The sequence below is a fragment of the Anser anser genome, assembly GCF_964211835.1.
Source record: "Anser anser genome assembly, chromosome: 4".
Classification (NCBI taxonomy): domain Eukaryota; kingdom Metazoa; phylum Chordata; class Aves; order Anseriformes; family Anatidae; genus Anser; species Anser anser.
The window spans coordinates 5,193,719-5,209,380 of record NC_139724.1 but is presented as its reverse complement, the minus strand read 5'-3'; the positions used below and the strand labels follow the sequence as shown (position 1 = coordinate 5,209,380).

General features: G+C 41.6%; 1 protein-coding gene across 4 annotated transcripts in view; it reads left to right on the top strand.

The window, feature by feature from the left end:
• The first annotated feature begins 7,089 nt into the window (after window positions 1–7,089).
• SGMS2 (sphingomyelin synthase 2) overlaps window positions 7,090–15,662 on the top strand; it is a 42,875-nt gene continuing 34,302 nt past the window's right edge. Inside the window, exon 1 of one of the 4 annotated variants that reach the window (XM_083833434.1) lies at window positions 7,090–7,246. The gene's annotated coding sequence lies outside the window, so the exon portion shown is untranslated. Of the gene's footprint in view, window positions 7,247–7,347; window positions 7,501–9,428; window positions 9,553–9,635; window positions 9,886–15,662 lie in introns of those variants that run through there. The other 3 variants (XM_083833435.1, XM_083833436.1, XM_083833433.1) reach the window with 3 other exon arrangements.

Sequence of the window (15,662 nt, the reverse complement as noted above, 5' to 3'; positions counted from 1 at the left end):
ACAAAATAATATGCACCTACACTTTTGTTTGACCCTGCCTGCTCTCAGTGTTTTAAACTACATTCCTCCACTCCCTCTGCTCCGGAGAGATTCTCTAGTGCATTTTATAGTCTGGATTAAAACCAATGTTCTCCAGCTACCCTTATGGGGGACTGCTCTGTATAATGTTAGAATGACTCAGCACCCTCCTGTACAGGGCTTTAAAACCTAGGCAGCTACTGTTAGGATTTAGTGATGTGTCTAACTTGTTCTTTTTCCTTTAAAACTTAAAAATGTCCTTTAGAATCATTTTTCAATTTCAACTCTTCCTGTTATCTACAGCAGAGGGAAAAATAAAAAAAGCCCAACCCCACTTCTCTTCACGCTGAATAGTTTCGTTTGCAAAGTCATGGGAGAAGTGTATGGCTTTGGAAGGTATTTTTTAACTTTCTTTTCAGTGCTTGGGGTTCAGAGGTATCAGAGGCTGTGGAACCAGCAGCAACGAAGGCAGGCTACTTCTGGCAGTGCCAGCTTTCGTCCCTGTGCAGCATTGTGCACGATTTTGGAATGGCTCACTGACCAAGAGCACTGCACATACCACAGAAATTGCCATTGGAAACTCCTATGCTAAGGGCAGAAAATGCACCTTCCAATGTGCCAAAATAAAGAATCCCACTTTTTTTTTTTTCCATTATAACAACTGTAAAATATTTTAAAACATGAGATATCAAAAGACTAGAGAAGTCTTCAGTTTACACTGCCGTAGTCTGATAGACCTTCAAGAAGTTCCTTATATCTCACTTGAGCTATTACAAAATGTGTTATCTCTAGTACCGCAGTGTGCTAAACCACCTTCAACTAAGATAGTTATGTGCAATGCATATAAGAGTGTTGAATGTTGTTTCTTGAATATTAGGGAGAAATAATTTCCTACATTTTCTAACTTTCTGTTTTCTGTGCTGTTTCTATATCAATATAAGAAGATTTGCATCTCAGGAGCCCCCTTTTACAGGCACTGTGGCACAACATAGCTGTAGGGCTGTAGTATCCGAAGCCCTAATGGACATACAGTTGTGGCACTGTTCCTGTCAGCACAAAAACACGGGGGCAGGAGGACAGAAGAGGTCAGCATGTAATTTCCTACACTGGCCAAAAGTGGTGGGCGGAAGGAGGATTTCTACTCTCTAAGACAAGTTTGGGTTGATTCAGCCACCCATGCTCTTGCAGTAAAGGCTAAAGTTGATAATTTAGAAAAAAAAATATGGAAACAGACATCAGCACTAGGAGCATTGTTTGTTCTCTGCAGATGGGAATCTTCTTTTTTTTCCTTCAGAAACTATACTGTCAATTTAGTTGAGGGTAAAAAATGCAGAATGGAAGTATTTTTACCTTTACGCTGCATCTACTTTTTAGAGATGAGAACATTTTCAACAACTGATAAAACTTGAGAAACTTGCCTAAGTCCAGCAAACCTCCTTACCGATCACATTTATAATGTATATAATAACTGCTAAAACTGAACAATTTTAGAAGGTAAATTGCCTTTCTCTCCCTGTACTACCTGTATGCAAATTATACACTAAATGCACACAGCTTTGTGTATACTTGCTTTCAGTGTCTTTTTTTTCCATTCACTAAGATTTTCTCTTGCTGTTTGATGTGTGACCACTTCAGGAAACCATGGAATCCAAACAAGTATTTTCAACTTTAATAAGACAACGCAACAGTTATAAAATGTCAAAAATGTCTATCAGAGCTTTTTTCTCAGTTTTAACTTCCTGACAATATTCTTTATATTGTCTAACACAATTTTATGGTCAACAGTGATAAACATTTTCACAGGGGCAGTTAGAATTTGGAGAGGGAAGTGCCAAATAGATAAAAGGAGAAAAATATCCTATTGAAGTGATTAAACAGTGGTACTCCTTGACCAAAAAAGTTATGGAATCTACATCATTGGAGATGTTCAAAACTTGACTGGACAGCCCTAAGCAACCTGACAGAGGCTTGAATTTAGCCCTGCTTTGATAAAGGGTTGCACTGCATGATCGCCAGGGGTGCCCCCTAACCTAAGCTCTGCTAGGATTTGCAGTTATCTGTCTGTGCCCTAAATTACCTTACATTTCAATCACAGGAAGAGGTGGAAATACTGCAGGCCAGACAATTTATAATAGGAAATGAATGCTCAGTATAAATTTATATTTTTGTTTCCACGTGTACTATTTTAAAACTTAGTTCCCAAACTGACTAGTTTGAAATATATTTTTTCATGTGTTTATAGGCTCAGCTGCTCTGTATTAACTCTAAAATAAGCATTTATCATGGAAAGCTTGACCCAGAGTTAATTTTAGAGGTGCTAGCAAATGCTGCTGTTATAAAGCCTCTTTTCCTGTTTACAGTGAGAACAGATCTTCTCTTTTCCTCATACTTATTATCTTGCCAAAACCAGAGGTCATTAGCAAGGTGAATCTCCGCTTTTTCAGTGCTTCTGTCAATAGAATTTTAGGAAACACGTGCAACACCTGAACAACATGAGTTTTCAAATGGAAACCTATGAAATATTTAAATAGCTAAAGGAACTATGGGTTAGTCCACATTTTTCCTCTTATTACTGCTATTGTTACTTAGTATGAGGGATGTCAAGATTATTTATTTTTTTAGAAACTGTAGGGGATATATTGTTGGAATGTAAAGAGGTCTCTGCAGCTTTTCATACACAGTTAATTTCTGTAGATTAAGAAAAAGATTTATAAAAGATAAATGAGAGCATTTTTATATACGTTTGACCTTTTTTGAGGGTTTCAAAATACGATCCCAAATCCCCCAAATATTTGACAGAGGAGGCTGATCTCAGGTCCCTTGTAACTGCATTGTCAAAAACCAGTGAACACGCATAAAATATAGTTAGAAGCAACTTGCCCAATGTCACAATGAAGACCTAGAAATAGAGTTCATCTTCTATTTAAAAATCCCAAGATAAACACTAGACATACAGCGTTCCTAATAGTCTATACAGTTGTTTGGTTGGCTGGTTTTTGTTGTTTGATTTGGGTTTTTTTTGGCAGGCTAATGAAATTTAGCATAACACTGTGGGCTTATGTGACCTTCTTTCCTTCTGTAGCATTCTTCGAACAATGTTTTAGTATGGTCATGTTAAAAGGATTTTTCCAGCACTTTCTGATTCTGAGGTTCCTTCTGTTGTTTTGTATACCAGAGGTCTGATCTTGAATCTTTGCAAGGGCTTACACAGTCACTCCCTGTGCTACTACTATGTTTGCATTCAGGGCTTATTTTGAATTTTCAAGATTTATTTATTCTAGACACTCTAGACTTCCCACTGATAGAAAATGGTGTGACCTTGGCTTGCAGTATACAGATCAGTGATCTGAAGTCAGGAATCCTCCTCCCGTTACTGATGTGCAGCCGAATCTTGGAGAAGTCACCACTGTACATTCTTGTTTTAATTTTATAACTCAGATAATTGTACATACCTTCCTTTCTAAAAACAAGCCTGGATGTATATGGATAAAAAATACTGAACATTATATTATTAATAACCGAATACTTAGAACAATCAACTGAATATCCATTACACATTAATCTTTCAAGTTGGATTGAAAACACTAAAAATATATAAAACTGTCATTAACACTTAAAAAAAAAAAAAGAAACACAACCACCCTTATGGTATGTAAAACATAACTCTTTTATCCTTACTGAAAAGAGGCTTACTTTGGTTCAAGGAAACATGTTAAAAAGCTTCTTTTCATTGACTACAGTTGATCAATAACTCACTAAGCGTATTATTGTCAGGCCTGTGGATGCCAGCACTTTCTCACAGTGGTTACCAATCAGCAGTGTTGCCATAAATTATTGCTGAGTCAGAAAGGAGCACTATCTCCAATCAAAGCATAATGTGCTTTAACTTTCTTCACACTGTGAAAGGCAGCTAAGAATCCTCATATTTCTTGTTCCAATGAGGTTCCTTCTTCAAAGCCTATCACCCTGTAGATCTTTCATACTTTCATACTTTTTATGCCAATCTCTGAATTGGCACAATGCGAATTCAGCTCCACGCATAATTTATCAGTATTGATTAGATTAATACTGGATGCAATAGGCCCATCAGCTTCAGCTTGCAGAACAGTCTTCCATTGCCATTGTACTTTCTACTATCTTTCCTGGTGTGTGCAGCCCTGGAGACATCTCCATTTATGCCTCCTTGTGATTTATTTATAGGAGAAGAACAAGAATCTCCCCTCTTCACAATGAAGACATCCCAAAAGTCTGCCTAAATATCGACTTGCAGTACCTGAAGTCAAGATTTTGCTATGGTGTTTTCCATTGAGAGGCTTCATGGAACACCGTCAGCCCCGTCATCTCTTCTAAGATCTGCCCCTCTTCTCAAACTAATTTACTCTTGGTCTTTTTTCTCATCAGATTATAGGAAGAACCCTTCTCCCTGTATTATGACTCACCCTGTCTGCATCCTCCTTGAAAACGATTTAAAAATATGAATCAAAGGAAAAGACACTTTAGAACACGTTTTTACGACAGTAAACGTACATTTGTCAGGACATAACACTACCCAGATCCCTTTACTTTGGCTTCATGCCCACCATAAGCCATCTAGTCACATCTGTGTGATGATACACACCAATTGGCATAGAGACTCTTCAGGAAGGGTTTTTTTCGGTCTAGAAGCTCATCCATTAATCAACTTTTTCTTGGCTGGGGCCTTTACGCCAAATCTCTTGGCCATGACTTTTTGTAAGTAGAATGAGGGCATTTTGATTCTACGTAAGAATAAGCTCAAAAGTACTTCTGGTATGTTTCAGATATGATGGAACAAAGGCTTTCGTGCATCTTTTCACTAAATTCACATATCTTTTGAATCCTCTGCAAAAGAAGACATGTTAAAGGCCTGTTAATCCATAGAATAACATCAAAAGAAGCATGTCATATTTGAAATTCAGAACTGATAAATGAGTCAGCTCTGTCTTTTGCTTCTTCATATCTCTGCAATTCATGACTCACTCACTTGAAGGATATCTGTCACAATGTCTTTAGCCGTTACTTCACTTTCAGATTAGATTCTACAGGTCTGCCCAAACTAATAGTAAGATTTCATTGCAGAGTGTTTGTATATCTTCCAGTATTTCCCCCCACATCATTTAAAATTATTGGAGAAATGGGCATAGGATTGGGTTAACATCTTACATTTTGAGGAGCATCACACTCTACACACACACACAAAATAACAATAAAGAGCAGCAATCTTCTGCTGTTCAGTGCATAACTTCATTAAGGTGGTTGTTGGTCCTTTTATTTAAAAGGAAAAAAAAAAATCTGGTTTGCTATCAGAAAGAAAACAAAAATTGCGTACCTTTCAAAGTAAGCAGATAAGCTGCTAGAATAGATAAGCAGCTAGAATATTACTGTACCACTTCTGAAGCTTCTTGCATTGCCTGCTATCAGAGCCAGGGCAGCACATTAGATAGGGTGCCCTAGTATGATAGTTCTCACTGTGTGTTTCATACTGGGTTTACACTCAGCTGATAAGAGCAGTCACATCTTTTTAAGTAGGCCAGTTGTCCCTCATGCAATTGTGTCAGCTGCTGGGGTTTAAAAATAATTTTTACTGAAAAAAAATAATCTTCATACTAATAGAATCCTTAGACGTAAGATAATGAGATAAAAATTACACAGCTTGTATACTTCAATGGAGTGTGGTAAAGCTTAGCACATTTGGATTGCTCATTCACCTTTCAGTCTTACTTCCATTTCCCTCTTTTCTTTTTCTCCTTTCCTAGTTGAATAAGATCAATTTGCCCTTCATAGAAAAACCACACACATGCGGACAAAAAGAGACCATATAGCAACTCCCGTGTTCAGCTACCGCTAGTTTGTATTAAAATGTAGAGGCTTTTTGTTTTGCATTACTGTGGGGAAAAACAAACAAACAAAACCAGTATTTTTTAGTTTTTGTCAAAGAGGATGGTTGCTAGCAGTGAAAGCTTTAGCAAAACTGTTCTGCTTCAGATGGGCCTGCGGAAAAAAAGTAAAATCCTAAGGCTGAGAAATGAAAAGAAACTTATATGGAAAAGATGAGATCAGAGGAGTTAGAGAGGAGAACCACTCTGAAGCATGATGAGAAGATAAAGTAGATAGGGCTGAGTATCAAAGAAAATGGGCTGATGGAGCTGCCTGTTCACTAAGCAGTAGTTGTTACAGCCACACAGTCTTCTTCTAGTTTTCATGTACTTAATGTCATATCCAGAAATTCTTATGATGCTAGAGAAGAGCGTTAATAAGCCTTTTCAGCTGCCTGGCATTATTCCTCTGATCTACTGTTTGTTTCCAAAAATGTTCTCTCCTAAAGAGGCTGAGAATATTTCCTACGCTTCTGCTTGACACAGTTTCCTAGAAACATCTTGATCTTCTGACTTGCAAATACAGAAGATAAACTAGAATTATTTTTCCTCAGTCTCCTGTTTCCCCTCTACACCCTTTATCAAGTAAGTACCTGCAATCGTACTATTTCTTCCAAGGCCTTCTTTCATGCAAGAAAAGTGTGTCTTCAAGTGATATTGTGTACAGAAAGTGGCCTGAAGCCGGAGCTGGTGATTTTGGATGCACATATTTTTAGATAGACAATCAATTTTTGGCTTCAGTCATAGGGGAAACTTGTTTAAAGAAAGTGAGACAATCCTCTTATTTCACAGCTTCTAAATAGATGGCCGGAACACTAAAAGCGTCACCGAACCCAAACAAGCAGACAGCACCCTCAAAACAAAACCCCGAAACAAAACACCAGAAACTAAACAAAACACAGGAGTGTCCGAAGGAAGAGTAACTTTGTGATACGTCTTTTTCTGCTTTTGTAGCTGAAATACTGAGAAGAAAGCATAAAAGGTTGTGGGCTTGTTTGTTTAAGCAATTGCTTTATTTTCTAACAAAATCCCTGTACTCTAAATCAGTTTATTCCTCACTTTCCCATGAGCTTTAGCAGGGCAGCAAAGCTTCAGCATTTGAGTTTTCCCAGGGGGATTGCACAGAGGCCGTTCCCCGCCGCCTGAGGGCAGCGGGCGGACCCCACCGGACTCGAACCGGATTCGCACCGGATTCGCCCCGGGGCCGTCCCACACCTGCGGGCGGAGCGGTCCCGGTGCCGGTCGCGGTCCCGCCCCCGGCGGCCACCAGCCGCCTCCTTTGAAAGCCGGGGACGGCCGGGCCGGCAGCGCCAGGAGGGAGTTGGGGCTTGTGTGTAAGTTCTGGGGGGGCTCTTTGCTTCTGGGTCCTCTTGGGAGGTGGTTGGAGTCCCTGAAGCTTGTGTGATTAGTAAAGGAGTGGTTGGTTGTCCTTGTAACCTGCTACTTTGTGGGGCTTGGGTTCAGCCTTTCCTGGCTTGTTGGGGTGGGCTTGCTCTCTAAGCTTCTGGTTGTGCCAGCTATGGTAATGGATAAATAACTACTTCTTGCCGTATTTGTTGGGCAGTATGGTGTGCTTCTGAGCTCTGATGTAAGTAGTAATGGAAAAACTTGTTTTACAATCTTGCTCGTGGGTTATCTCTTGGTCTACTTGCTTGGTTGACAAAAATAATAATATTATTAATGGTGAACCTACAAGCTAAAGGTTTTTGTTGTTGTTGTTTGTTTTTGCTCGTTCTAATCCCCTTGATAAATGGGAACTAGTGAACTAATTTTTAAGAAGTGGTGGAAACAGAACTCTTGTCATCCCTGAAAGGTGTTTAATTCCAGAACCATGCAACTTACTTAGTTCTATTAAGTCCTTTGTGAGTGAATGCTGTTGAAGAATCTCTTTGAGCACTGATATTTTACACGTGCTTGGCTTTTGTGTATCTATTCCTAATTGGTTGGGAACAACAAATCATTCAGGAGTTGCTTCACCTGTTTCAAGGTAGGAGTCTTAGCTTGTACCTTCTGAGGCATGAGGTTGCTGTGAGAACCAGGGCATACAGTACAACAGCAGAGGCAGTGTGCAGGGTTACCCTAGCATAGAGTATATACGTATTCATGTATTTCAGTAGTTCCAGAACTTCCTTCGATAGGAAAGAGCTGTGTATCTGTTTGGTATATCTAATTCCTGTGTAAATGTCTGCCACAGCTTGGGTACACAAGTAGGCTTTCTCTTTTCGTGCTGGTGTTTACTCTTTCTATAAACTGCAAAGTTAACTTGAACTAGAAATTCCAAAGTGGTTCTTATTCCTGCCTGGCCCCATGAACTCCCTTCTGTAGATTTAGCTCTGTACCATGCATGGCTCTGAGCAGGGTTCTGGTAGCAGCTGCCTTTGAAAACTGCCTGGGTGTCTCTTTAGAAAGAGAATTTTAATGCCCGGGCTGGCTGTGTTCGTTTATAGAATTACTGCTTCCAATAATATCCCTGCTGATCTCATGAAAGAGGAGAAAAAAATAAACAGTAATGAAAAAGATGCTGGGTTTGTTCCAGCTGAGGCAAACAGTAACTTTCTCCTCAAAACTCCTCTCTTCCCTCCCTCCCGTCGCCCTGCTGGGGGACGGGAGGGACGTGATCTGAACGTTGTTCTCCCCGTGGACTTTTAGTGTGCAAGAGGTTTCTTTTCCCTCATGAAACTGTTCCATTTGAAGTTTTCTTCCTTCTTATTCCTATCCAAAGAGAGCTTTGTGAAGGTTACCCTGTTATGGCCAAGCAATGTAACAGAGAGGTGTGCTGCCAACTCCTCGCTGAGTTTTGTGACTTCCTGAACATGCCACTCACGTCGCGACCACCTTTTGGGAGCAAGACTCCTGCAAACAAGAGTTATGTCAGACAGACCCTCTCCTGCAAGCTGCTCTGCATGAGCGAGCCTCTTGAGGCCACCAGGAGCCCTGTGCCTGAGCCAGGGATGTAGGGCAGGTGGGGTGAGGGGCCTTGAGCGGAGCTGGCTGTGTCGTATCTTCTGCCCTCAGACAGGGTGCTTCAGAGTAGTGTTTAGAGAAATAACAGAGGAAGGAGAGTGTTTCAGGTGGCTGTTGTATCTGAATTAACTAGCAAAATGGCCAGAACTCCCTTCTTACCTTTTTTTGAACTTAAGGGGGTGGGGAGGGCACCCTCTATCTACGACTTGCTGTGTGCCTTTGCCTGTAGAAACGATTTCCCCTCACAGCTGCATCTCCTCCTCATTAACCCTTCCTCCATCCGTCAGTCATTGCCCTTTGCATAACATCTTCAAGTCAAACCCCATTCCGCAGAGCCCTGTATGTGGAATGAGGCATGTGCGTGCATCTCCGTAACCAGTTACGGGCAGCGAGGTGCTTCTGGCACCTCTCCGTGTTTATTTGTTTAGGCATTTTGAGAAAAGACACGTTACTGTGTGTGACCGAGGGGGCACCACCAGCCGCCTCCCGGTGCCGCCTCACGGCGCTGAGGGGAGCTGAGGAGAACGCGGCGGGGGGGGGACGGACACCGATGGCCGTTGCCGCCGCGCGCGCGCAGAGGCGGCACCGAGGGGCTGCCGTTACCGGCCGGGGGCGGCCGTTAGGCGGCTGCGGGCGGCCCCGCCGGTTCGCCCGGCCCCGCCTCGCCTCGCCAGGGGTGAGTGAGTCACGGCGCGGCGATGGCGGGGGCGGCCGGGGAGCGTGAGGCCGGCGGCGGCGGCCCGCAGCCAGCGCCGCCCCCGCCGCGGAGCCGCCCTGCGGCCGGGGAGCGCCGGCGCTGAGGCGGCGCCGCTGCCGAGTGCGGGGCCGTTCCGGGAGCCGCCGGTGCCCGCCGAGGCTGCGGGGAAGCCTCCGGAGGAAGGGATAGGGGAGGGTGCAGGTGGCGACGCCGCCCGCCCGTGGGGTCTGTGGGCGGGCTGCCCGCGACGTTTTCCTGCTGAGGAGGCCGCGTCGTTAAGGAGAGCAGCCGCTGCCCGGGTTTGTCTGGCAGGTAGGGGTGTGTGTGTGTGCGGGGGGCACGCTGCTGAAGTGGTGCCCCCGGGCTGGGGGCAGGAGCCTGCCCCTCAGGGCGCTGAGCAGGAGGCTTCCAGGCTGCTCTTAAGGCTCTGGAGGGTGAAGGGTTGCGCTAAGGGTCATCGCGGTGTAAAGGTGCGCTGCCGTATGTCCGCTTATCGAAGCCAGCCTTAAACTCTGAAGTGCAGCTCAACTTCTTTGCTTAGGACGAGGTACTTTTCCACTACCTTGCACAGCTTCTGGCTTGAATTTAGCTCAAAATCCGTGTGAAAATGAGTCTTCTGGCAACATTTAAATCCTAAAACACAGTATAGGTGAGCAGTTGTTCTGCTTAACCTTTCTAATCCTTTTATTTTTTTTATTTACAAGACCTGAGCAAGTTAAATATCTGTCCTGAAGCTACTTAACTGTGTAGAAGTGGGTAGCTGTTCGTTACCCAGGAGAATGGCTCCAGGGTGGTACTGCCATATGTACACCTGTTTCTGTTCGTGCTCCTTTCTGAGTCTAGGGGGCTCACGGCAGTTTTGGCAAGCTTTACTCTGTTGCATTTATTAATTGGTTTGTCTAAAACCCAAGTTGTTTGGCGTTTTGTTTTTAATGAGGTTGCTTTTGTTTATTATTTGTTGGTGGGTGTTTTTTGACACCATATAGCCTTAGTTACTTTTGGGTGAAGCCAGTAACTTTTTTATTTTGACTTAAATGATCCAGGATTCGATTAACTAGAGGTCAGTGCAATTGCTTCATTTTTTTTTTCCCTTTGGGTAGGATTTACTTTGGTTTTCAATTAAAATGTTATCAAAATGTGATTACAGAGGAAAAACACAATTGTCTCTGTCCTTCTGGAAAGCATTGTTCAAGGGTACAATGTGTAATGTGTGCGAAAATCAAAGGGGGGGGGGCTTTGAGTAAAATTGTAAGGTGATGACAATAGGATGTAGACAATGGTCCCTAATGAGATTGATTTCTGTACTGTCCTTGTGGTGAACATACCCACAATGGAGAAATGAGAACTTGAAGTGGGGAAAGAGAATTTCTTCTACTCTGAGGCTGGTAATCTGAATTCAGAGTAACTTTGTGTACCCCTATATTTTAAATCATGAGGCATGGCTTGCACTTTGAGCATCTGTTTTCTGGATCATGAAAGCATTTTGTGATTGTGGAACTATAAAATACAGAAGTCATTGTTGGGGTCTAACAATCCCGTTTTCATGAACTAACTAGTTTCCCCCTGAATTAAAACTGTCTGTTCTAGGTAGACACCAGAAATACTATGTCATGTATGCAGTATTATGAAAGACTTCATATTTCTGTATAAATTAAAAAAAAAAAAAAATCACCTCCATGTCTCTAGAAGAGCAGAATAAGATTTCATGTAAAGTATTTTATATTCTAAAAAGCAGCTAATTCTTTGAATCCTATGTGCTAGTATACCTAATTGAAGTACAAAGACTGAAAAATATTGTGTTGATTTTTGTTTTTAAGGATTAGTAAAGAAAAAGTTATTAAAACAAGTAATGGGCTTTAAAAAAGGAGTAGTTCCTCCCTTCCTAAGGACCAGGGAATGTGCAAGAAGGCTTTTAAAGAAATAACTCTTCATGACTTTCTTTCACAGTATAGAAACTGGGTTTGAAGATGCAGATATTTGTAATAATACTGCATGTGTTTTTTTTTTAATTTGGATTTGCTTTCTAATTTTGATAGGCTGTCAGCCTACGTTGTTCTTTGATATTATTTGTGGGGAGTGGACAATACGGATGCTGTGACACTTTTATTTAGTATGGGTATGGTATTGCAGTAGTCTGAGCAGATGCTGGGAAGACTAGTGCAACACTAGGTCCACTGTCTCCAGAGCTCTCTGTCTGCTGGGAGAATTGTTTGTACCATGGGCACCACTGTCCCAGAGGATGCTGCGGGACGCTCAGTGTGTCGGGCACGCAGGCACCACTGTCCCAGCAGATGCTGAGGACCTTACGAGCTGCTGAAGGGAAGGGTTTGTGTAACACAGATCCCTCTGTCCATCTCACTTGCACCTGTTCCAATGTCATCTCCTAACTGTATACTGGACCCTGCTGTTTTAGTAAGGCTCTGCAAGCCTCTCCCATACCAGGGCACCTGCTGATGTTATCGCTACTTCTCTTCCCCAAGATAGCTGCTGTGTGGGGATGTGTAATACAGGGAGTCAAGTATTTCTTACTGATATAGTTGGGCTTGGAAGTCTGTCATATATTTATTGAATTCTAGTAGGACTGAACCTCTTTATAAAACCAAATCAGCTTCAGGAAAACCTGCTGCCCTCTAGGTAGAGTATATGCCTGAAACGAGGAAATTGCTGTGCCTTGAGGCTGTGCTTGTAGCTGAGTTAATCTTCCTGTCTTACTGTGTGCTAAGTCCCTTTCAAAATACGCAGTATCAGTTGTGGGTCCTCTTGTTTGCAGCCTGATGATGTGAGAAAATTAAAGTTTAGTCTCTTCTATGGATGAGGAAGTTAAGTAGCTTGTTGGAGGTTTTGAAGCTGTTGAGTTAATCATTGCAAATAGAAAGGTTCGTAATAAAACACTGCTTGGATGTAAGTCCTCCATGGAGGAAATTCTTCAGAATGACTACTTGGAGGAAAACTTGCTTGCAGTAATGAAGCTTAGGCAAGACAGCATTATAGTAAAAAATAAAGTAATATTGAACAGCATAACTGTCCCTTTCCCAGATGCGTAACTCCCAAGAACATCCTGTTCACTTGAAGGCATCCGAACAAAATTGCAGATCTCTTGCTTTCCCTCAGTTTATGTAGGTTAACTTGCCACAGCAGTGTCTGCTTCAAGGACATCCCACTAATTCTTTATGGACTTTGTAAACAGAAACTCACTTGCTGCTATCAGTAGAACTGTGAAACTTCCAGGGGGTGAATTTTGCTGGCACACAAAGCAATGCCTTAATACTGCTGACTTTAAACTTCTGGCTGCTCTCTCTTGTAGTATTGTTTTCTCTATATATTGAGACTTTCTTAGGCTCAATCTCCCCGTAATTCTAGGCGATGCAGTAAGCTTCAAGCAAGGCTTTGCAGTGTTTCTGTGTCTATGGTTACTGATACAAAGTGGCCTGGTGTGGCCTTGAGAAAAGGTGCCAAGCCTCTTGGGTACAGCACTGAATGTTTTGGAAAGTTGCATCAGCTTAAATGATTTAAACTGAACTGGCGCAGAGCATTTATGGATGCTTGCTTAAGAATGGGTGAACGTAAAATAAATTCATTCAAAATTATTTTTGATTTAGCAGTACTAAATGTGCAATACTGAAATAAAATGTGTAGGGTTGAATTCACTTGCCTAGATACAACCCAAGCATGTTATGGCTGAATAGAGAAGCTGGGAGTACAAGTAGTGGTTCAGTGTATGCCTTCAATTACAGTAACATTAATGGCAAAAGAGGCAGACATCATGAAAGAAATCAAAGAAAAGTGAGCAAAACAAAAGCAGGAAGCTAACAAATCTCTTAAATCATTCATTCTAATCCGCCATCTGAGAATTTACAAGCTGCCTACAGCAGTTTGTAATCACTACTTTCCAGAAACTCCCCTGGCGATTAGTAATGCTCTTGGTGAAAAATGAAATTGCAGGGGCTGGCTTACCTGTTCCTTCTGTGTAAAGCATTTTGTCCAGATAAATCTATGTAACTTCCGGTGTTTTGGGAGAGGAGATCGTTTTGCTTAGTGTCTCTGCTGATATCTTAGGCCCAGGTCAGTCTTGCTACAGTCATGAACAAATGTTCCAAAAAGGAAGTTTTAAACGCTAGTATGTTTTAGATGTGCTTTAGGCACACTTATTCAGTCTTCTCTCTGCAACACCGCCATCAGGACTTGCAAAACTTGGTGCAGTTTGCATTTGTAAAACAAACTCTTGAGTTCAGTCACAAATCTCTGGCACTCTTGCCTCTAAGTAGAACTTAAATTTGGTTGGTTGCTTTTTTTCAAGTCTTGGCTACCTATAAAATTAAACGGCTTTTGTAACTCAATCAGTATGGGATTCCCTCCAGCCTCCAAGAACAAGCCTCTGGCAGAGATTGTCTACGACACAGGTCCTGTAAGCTCTAGCTTAAAGCCACAGTAGAAGGTAATATTTTCTCCTTACTGAAGTGTTGTTAGAAATCTCTTGCCATATTACCTCCCCAATATATCTTTAGTAAAATACCCGTGTCTGTAGAAGTCATCTGCTTTTTACTGTTTTTTGAGTTCAAATATTAGTTTGAGTTACTTCTACAACTATACGTAGTATAGTGTGACTACACTAAGTCTCTTAAGATCTTAAGCTGCTGCGTGATGAGTGACTCACTTTTCACAGTAAGTTATGTGAACTGTACCTAACGGTGACAAAATGTTTGCTTATGCACACACCCAAGTTCCTGCTTCTGCTTACTGGAGTGCTGAACAGTTGGCTAGTGGAGCAGTTATACAGATTCTCCTTGTTTAAAGTAACAAAATTTGGTAAAGAGAAACAACAGTAGCGAAGGTCATACCTCATAGCTGTTAATTGTTTAATTATGGAGGGCATGATACATTGTATATCTGGTTGATAGTTCTAATAAATTTCTACAGTAATTACAGCTCATCTGATTCTTGTCCTTCCCCCACATCGACCTTGTAAATGGGAAACAGCACTTGCTGTTTGTAGATGCTTTATAAAAGTGCCAAATGCCACTGCCCATGTTTCAGTTTGAGACTGAACACAGACTGTATTGAGGCAAACTGTTCCCATCATTGCTGCTGCCTCAAAAGGACACTTTAAAAGCTGGAATGCTGTGTTACTGTCTTAGCAGTGTTGAAAACATACTTGATGTAGTATTGTAGGATTCTGTCATCTGATCCTCTGCCAGTTATTCTGGTTTGAATTTATGCATTATAATTTCAATATAAAAATAAGCCCTTAAACTGAATTTTTGAAGGCAACTTTTGTTGCTCAATGTTGAGAGAAATTCACTGCTATAGATCGATTTTGGATTAGTTTGTACTTAGTATTTTTGGTAACTTATCTGCTTCAAGTGTATATAGAAGCTATCAGTATCTTACACTGGTACTTGTACTTAGCTTAAAAAGTTAATGTGATCTTTTAGTTGCTGTGTTTTAGGAGTCTGACAAAATTCCTACCCAAGTTTTTTTCCTATTTTCATAATACTGTACTAATCTGTGAGGATGCTGTGTAAGAGTGTTGTAACTTACCCTTCTTTTACAGTGCCTTTCTTGGACACACAAACTTGTCTTCATTTGATTTCAGTCTGACTTTGTACATTGTTTTGAGTATGTCATTTGACAAGAACTAACTTCTCTCTTCTGGCATACCACCTTGGTCTTGTAGAGGCTCATTATGAGCACAAAATTTGGCCTTACTTGATAAGTAGCGAGGCTGGCTTAAGATGCTTCTTCAGCTGCAGTTACCGGAGAAGTGCAGCTGCTCAGTCTGCTGTATCTTCACAGAACGGTTTTGTTACAGTCCTGATGTATACTGTGCACACAGCTATGAGTGATTTGGAAAATGTTTGAAAAAACAACTCTGCATGATGTAGAAAACATGCCAGCGTGCTAAAGCTGGTCCTCCAAAGTAGAGCTGTGTCTTCCTGTCCTGTGAGAAGGAACATTGACTGAAGTAGTCAGAATCCTATGTTTACTAGTAAAAGCAATCAGGTACTAAAATGGAGAGGGGGGAAAAAAACTTTTTTCAGCGTTCTGTTTTTCCCAGAAATATGTGAACATCCATGAAGAACTTCAGTCTT